The following is a 6,595-nucleotide window of genomic DNA, read 5'->3' on the forward strand; positions in this document are numbered from 1 at the left end:
AATGCAGCATAAAATTCGTATTTAAGGAATATTGTCTTAACTTGCTATACATACTTAAACCTTATTTGATCCGTGGTCTTATGTTATATTCAGGATAGCCATATGCTAACTCATGCAAGTTTAAATTCCTTCACTTTTTTAACCTCAATCACTTCTTCGCTCTCAATAAAACCCTCTTAAATTAAATCTAAGTGTCTAGCCCTCTGGTTCTAACATTTCTCCTTTGAAATAAATGCCCCCCCCCCATTCTATCACATCCCCTCTCTCTTTTCTCCTCCAAGCTACTAGTTGCTGTGATGAATAGACCAATTTCCAAATGGCCCCTTATGTATAACCCCCAATAGGAGGAGCATGTAACAAGATAAAAGTATTTTATAACATTTTATAGTCATTGTTTGAGTGATTAGCCTAACTTACTTGGTTCTTGCATACGCATCACAACAATTTTTACCTGTAACTGTACCAATAAAAGCCCAACATTTTGTATGATGAGCAGTGCTATGGAGCAGAAGCATGATCTACCCTGCTCTCTCATTCCGTCTCTTCTCTGTGGTTTGGGATAGCTGACATGCAGGAGAATTGCATTTCAGTGCCTTCTGTTCACTAGAATGAGATTTATTCAGCCTTGAATTATGTCTGATAAAATGGCCAACTCAGCCCCTTCTTGCTGAAGAAACTTGCCTGTTTTCGCCTTTTAATGAAAAGTGAAGTGTTAAAACTACAACCCTCTGTTTTATTGAATAAACCCCTCAGTGTTGGTTTTGGCTAATGTCCACACAAAACTTGGTTGTGTTGACATCAGCTGAGAAGAACTCCATGCAAGGTTTCCTTCAGAAAGGAGACAGCGGACTACCTTATTGTCCCACAATATAAAAGGTTGCGGTCTATAATGGAGGCAATACGCATACCTGCCAACTCTTAGGGTTTGGCCCAGAGAACTCTGGGTCGCAAGGTCATGAAATACCCCACTCCCCACCCATTTCCCCAATAAATGGGGGTGTTCACTGACGAACAGGCAGTTCTGGCCACATTCCCGCAAGGGTAGGCTCCTGGTAGCCAGAGCCCATAAATTCCCGGGTATGGGAATATAGTATCTTTAAAATGTCTAAAAGACACAATGTTCAATACAAACATTATATAACTCCCAACCACACATATTATGAACGCAATGATTCAATCTAAAGAAGAAAGCTAATACTACTTTAAACCTTTTTGTATTGTTGACCCAAATGCTTAAGCTTCAACTAAAAACCCCAACATACCTTAGTAAAAATAGGAAAATAATATGCAATTAGATTTGTTTAAAGATGTATTCATTGATGGAAGTATTAGATCGATGTTTGGGACCCTCAGGTGAGCATAGCAGCCCAAAGTAATAATTTCTTAAATTTATCATCTTGGAATACTCCAGTTTTGCTAACTCTTTGGCACTACGGGTGGTCTTGGTTATTGTGGTTCATTTGGAGACATCTGTAGGTAATATATATACCCTGCCTAACTATCTTCTATCCACTAAACAAATTGTCTTAAAATAATAATTTATTTACACTTCTGGTTTATTTGAACTTTTGTGATGTCCCAATAAGTGAAAATATTGGTTTTTGAATTGTTGGTTTTTGGTTTTTGGAATTATTGTATTGAACCACCTAAAGCAGCATTCCACAATGCCCAAATCAGAGTTGAAAACCTGTTCTAAAATGTTCCTCTCTCTCATCATTAGAAATTCTGTCTAAAACCAGTTTAATGGACAATTTAGCCACAGGTGGTATGTATAGCTTACAGGACATGATATACTATGGTATAAGAGGGCCACAGAGCCAACCCTCTGTCCACAATGTAAAATAAAACTAAAGCAACAGCAATAAAATGGACCTTTAAAGACAGAAATAACAGTGACCCATCTACTTGCTATATTCGGGAAAAGGGTTAATATCTGTTCATTTCCCATATTTTAAATTCACAGCAGTGTTGTTATAGGCTCAACGCATCAATTGTGTTTTCCTCATGGTCTTTCTAAAACAAAACCTACTATTGCTATAATGACTTGCACTAAAAGGGGCATGTTTTCACTTTTTCAGCTGAAAGCAAAATAATTTTTTTTGCAGATTGCACTTAGTTGCTCTTTTTGCAAGCTTATTTTGTACTTGGGTGCAGACAATCTAAACGCCCTATTTACCCCACCACCACCACTAACCCCTTGCTCCAACTCTTGGTGGACATTTACATATATTTCTTAAACCGATGCAAAGTATATTCTTATGCACTTCTCATTTTAAAGTCATCAATCTGTAACAGCATTTTGTTTTATCCTTGTTACAACTTTGACATCTACTAACAAAATCCCTCAAGTCTTTTTGAACATGAATGAATATCAACAGTAACCCGACTTGCATAGCTCTTTCTGTGATGCTCTCATAAGTATAGGCCAGGGACACATCTTAAATATCTAATGTACCTCTGAAGGCAAATACTCCCTCATCAGCCATAATATAAGTTAGCAATTACACTTCTATTTAACGTATCTCCAGACAACACGGTACTATATATATATCATGATAAGTGTTAAAGAGACGAACTTTCTGCAATTGCGATATGGAGCAGGGTATAATTATGAGGCTTTGACAGCATCAAAGGTCACATCCATGTAACCCTCCCTCCTAATGTAGGGGTACAAATGATTATATATTAATTTCAGCAACTGAATACTTATTGCTTAGATTATTTGATATAATGACATTTTAGAAAAACAAGGTGAATATCATCCAGCTGAATGTGTGATAGCCAGGTCTGCCTAATTAGTTTTTTTTCCCCCACAAGAAACTGTGTGGTTTACCCACAACCAATAAATAAAAAGACACTTTCTCATGCTCCCCATCTCATTTATATGTAAATATTAGTATTTTAAAAACACCATCTTAAAAAAGAAAAATAAGGTGCCAATTATGGAAATTAATTAAATTTGTATTTGACCTTCAATATACTATTGAATTAATTATACGGAATAACCACTTCTCACCAACCTATGGAACGCCTAAAGAACTATTGCAATCATAAGCACAGACAACATTTGCTTGACTTGATGCAGAGATATGGATGTAGAATATACATGATACATGACCATCACTGTAATTTCTCTAACATTCATACACCAAGTTAATTGTGTGAAAATGTTTTCCATTACAACAGGCACTGTAATTAGCAGCAACATTATCTGGTGATACATACTGTATACCCCACATTTCTTTACCAAAAGCAACTCTCTAGGTATGCTTCACATGCATAACTATGAAATACATACAAGATTTCAATTAACTAAACACTAATGATATATATATATAGATTTATATATACGATTTTTTTAAACAAAAATAAAACTTTTCAGTGCTTCTACACTCAAAATACAAAGTCAGCAACCCTTGTGCAAAATAATACATAGGTAAGGGTAGATTTGGTATGGTTCGGTCTCCACTATTACGAACAAGGACTTCAGACCAACTTTTGTGTGAAGCAAAGTTGTTACATTTTTTAAAAAGTAGCCACACTTGTTGGGTTCTGCTTTTTTTTTTGCTAGGAGATGCTGTAATCAAACACTAGATTTAAACATCAAACATTACAATAATGCTGTTAACATTCACCAATATTTTGTTTATCATGACTAGACACGAAATAAAAGGGGGGTATATAATGACTTACACTATAAGCAAATTTTCATTGTATAACAGGCCAAGGGGGAGTCGCACCAATATTTCTATAATAGCTCTGGAGAAGGGAGACCACATTGAAAGGTAATCTTTAAGGACGTGCCATGTTCTTTGTTACCACACATTCTCACTTCTGCAACAATTCTCAGTCAAAACTGCAGAAACCCAACAATAAAGGTCTCAGTTTCACTCTCCTTTTTGACTCCAAAGTTTTTCTTATTATAGGTGCACCTATTTTTTTGGCCTATTAACATGGTGTTTAAGTCTTATGATATATAAATTCCTTGGCTGTAAAGCAGTGTAAACAGCTGATTCACAATGCACACTGTCAGCTACCATTATGCCTCTATCTTTTACTGAAAGACAAGGTACCCAAAATATTGTTTAAACTCTATTGTTAGAGCATTGAAGGAAAAAAGAAGTGTAAATGCATATCCTATACATTCACAGTAATAAATGCCCTGTATATAAGCTTGGCAGAGCTTTTCCTTTTAAAACTGGTTATGCAAAAGTCCTCTTTGAGAATATTTTCTTATGTGTAGAATACAGATATATCTATACATGTACAAATATAGATATATGGAGTTAGCTTTGATAGTGCAATTTAAGCCTTACCTAAGGTATTTAAGTTTGGAACTTTGTGCTGATCAAGAACGTACTTCTATATTCTTGAAATCTATTGAAGCAGCTTTAAAAGGAGGCTGGTACACTCATACGAGTATTTTGTGTTGTAGTTTAAATATCACATACCAAGCTCTCTGAGTATATTTTTTCTCATTCGTAAATATGCTAAAAAAAAATAATCGAACAAGAAAAAAAAAATGGAAAAAAGAAATTGGGGAATCGTGTTTTAAAAGACGTCAGATTTTGTCTCCAATAAAAAGACTGAAGTTTTGCCGGGTGATCATATTGATAGTTGACTACTCGGGGCACTCCTGCTCTTCGCCACTGTCCGCACGCACATCCATTCTCTTTTCTTTATGGCTGTTGTAAATTTTCCTCATCTCTTCTTCATATTTTATAAAATTGTCTCCGAACCTTGTCCAAACTTTATAAGGGACAGTGATAGTGTTGCGGTATGGCGGCCTGACCTCGCTTACCCGCAAGAATATGCCATATCTGTTGGAGCCTACATCAAAGTAAAACCTCTTGTTATCCACACGGAAGGATGTTCCTTCTGGAAGTTCAGGAGGCTCATCTCCACCACCCCTTCTTTCTTCAATGTCCCCTTCTCCATAGTCTTCAATGAGTTGAACCAAGGCATCTCTGAATTCAATCATACCTTGCGCTGGCAGAACTATAGTCTGCTCTTGGCCTAAACTCTGTCCAAAATATCCAATCATTCCAGGCCCTCTAGTCATGGTTTGCCTAATTCTTAAAAAACGCCCCCGCTGGTTCTCTTTAAGGTCCAAGTAATATTTTCTGTTGTCCCTTTCAATGTATTCAGTCTTTAGGACACTATGAGTGGTGGGCTCTTCTGATCCCACAGATCCTGAAGGGGAAGACGGATGAGGTCTCCTTCTTGCATCATGCTCTTTCTCAACTCCATGTTCTGTTCTTTGAGCATGAGTGCTTCGCAGACCAAGGTGAGCATAGTGTTCAATAAAATCTCCTAAACAGTCCTTCAATTCCGCAGCTACCGACAGAGATAACGTTAACTTACTTTTCCGGATGTTATCTTGCCTCCCTCTTCCTATCCAGACTTCTGCTATCTTCAGGAAACGGCCTCTCGCACTCTGCTTAACATCCAGGTAAAACCTCTTTTTCTGAATGTCTACTCTTTTGGATGCCAGCTCTTGTATCTCAAGACTCTGCGACGAAGGATAACTGTACTGTTGTGGGTAAATGTTCCTGTTTACGGCCGCACCATTTCTTGGTCCTCTTCCTCTGTCCATATTTATTTTTCAGTTAGCTAGAAAGGAAGTTGAAAGAAAAGTGTTAAAAAAGGAAGAGCTCTTTACAAACGGCATGCTGGGGTGACTTACATGGATTATTATTTGCAAATTAATAAATATGAAAAAGATCTCCTACATACAATTTTACCTTAATCAAATATACAAATATAGTACAATTTTTGTTACTGGCCCTTGCAGCAGCTGACTGAAGTTGAACAATGTTGCTAAGTTTATTGTCTACAATTATTCACAAATCCTTTTCGCTTAATGATTTCCCTAACAAAACCCCATTTACAATATAATTTACACATTTCTTTTCCCCAAATGCTGCATGCATGCTGCATCTGTCAACATTAATTCTCATCTGCCACTTGGTTGCCCAGTGTTCCAATTTTACCAAATCTCCTTGCAGGGAATTAACATCTAGTGTAGACCTTAGTTATGTGTCATTCGAAAACACTGGCAGGTAGCTTTTAATACCCACTGCATGATTATTAATATAAATTTAAAAAAAACAGTGGGCCTAGGATAAAACCATGAGGTTTTATCCTTTGCCAGTTGGCAAAATTTCAATGAACAACTGTCCAAACTCTTTAAGTCAGTTTTCAATCTGGTGCAAAAAAAAAATGTTACCTAAATGTTGCCTGTATTTTTGCTCACCTCCTCACAGAATCCAGTTTAATTAGTTTGACACAATCCATCCTTCCTTAAACCGTGTTGACTCTTATGAATGAAGTTATTGGACAAAATATATTATCCCTTTGCAAACTTTCAAACAACTTCCCTATCACTTAATATCACAAATACTCAGTCCAAGTAACTAAGCTCTTTTCCCTAGCTCCCTTATCAAGTTTCATTATATTTGATCTAGACCAGTTTACCGTATTTGCTCGATTACAAGACGAGTTTTTTTTCAGAGCAAAAAATACCCATCGTCTTATAAATCAGACCTCAACTAAAGGTCTGACTATGAGACTAAGATCCAGATCCCCCGCAGCG

The 6,595-nt window shown here is 36.7% G+C and overlaps 1 pseudogene; it reads right to left on the reverse strand.

Moving 5' to 3' along the window:
• Positions 1-4,621: 4,621 nt before the first annotated feature.
• Positions 4,622-5,596, reverse strand: LOC149286977 (purine-rich element-binding protein gamma pseudogene; annotated as a pseudogene).
• Positions 5,597-6,595: the final 999 nt, after the last annotated feature.

This window comes from Sceloporus occidentalis, unplaced genomic scaffold (assembly GCF_023333645.1).
Source record: "Sceloporus occidentalis isolate IW3139 unplaced genomic scaffold, rSceOcc1.0.p SCAF_65, whole genome shotgun sequence".
NCBI lineage: Eukaryota > Metazoa > Chordata > Lepidosauria > Squamata > Phrynosomatidae > Sceloporus > Sceloporus occidentalis.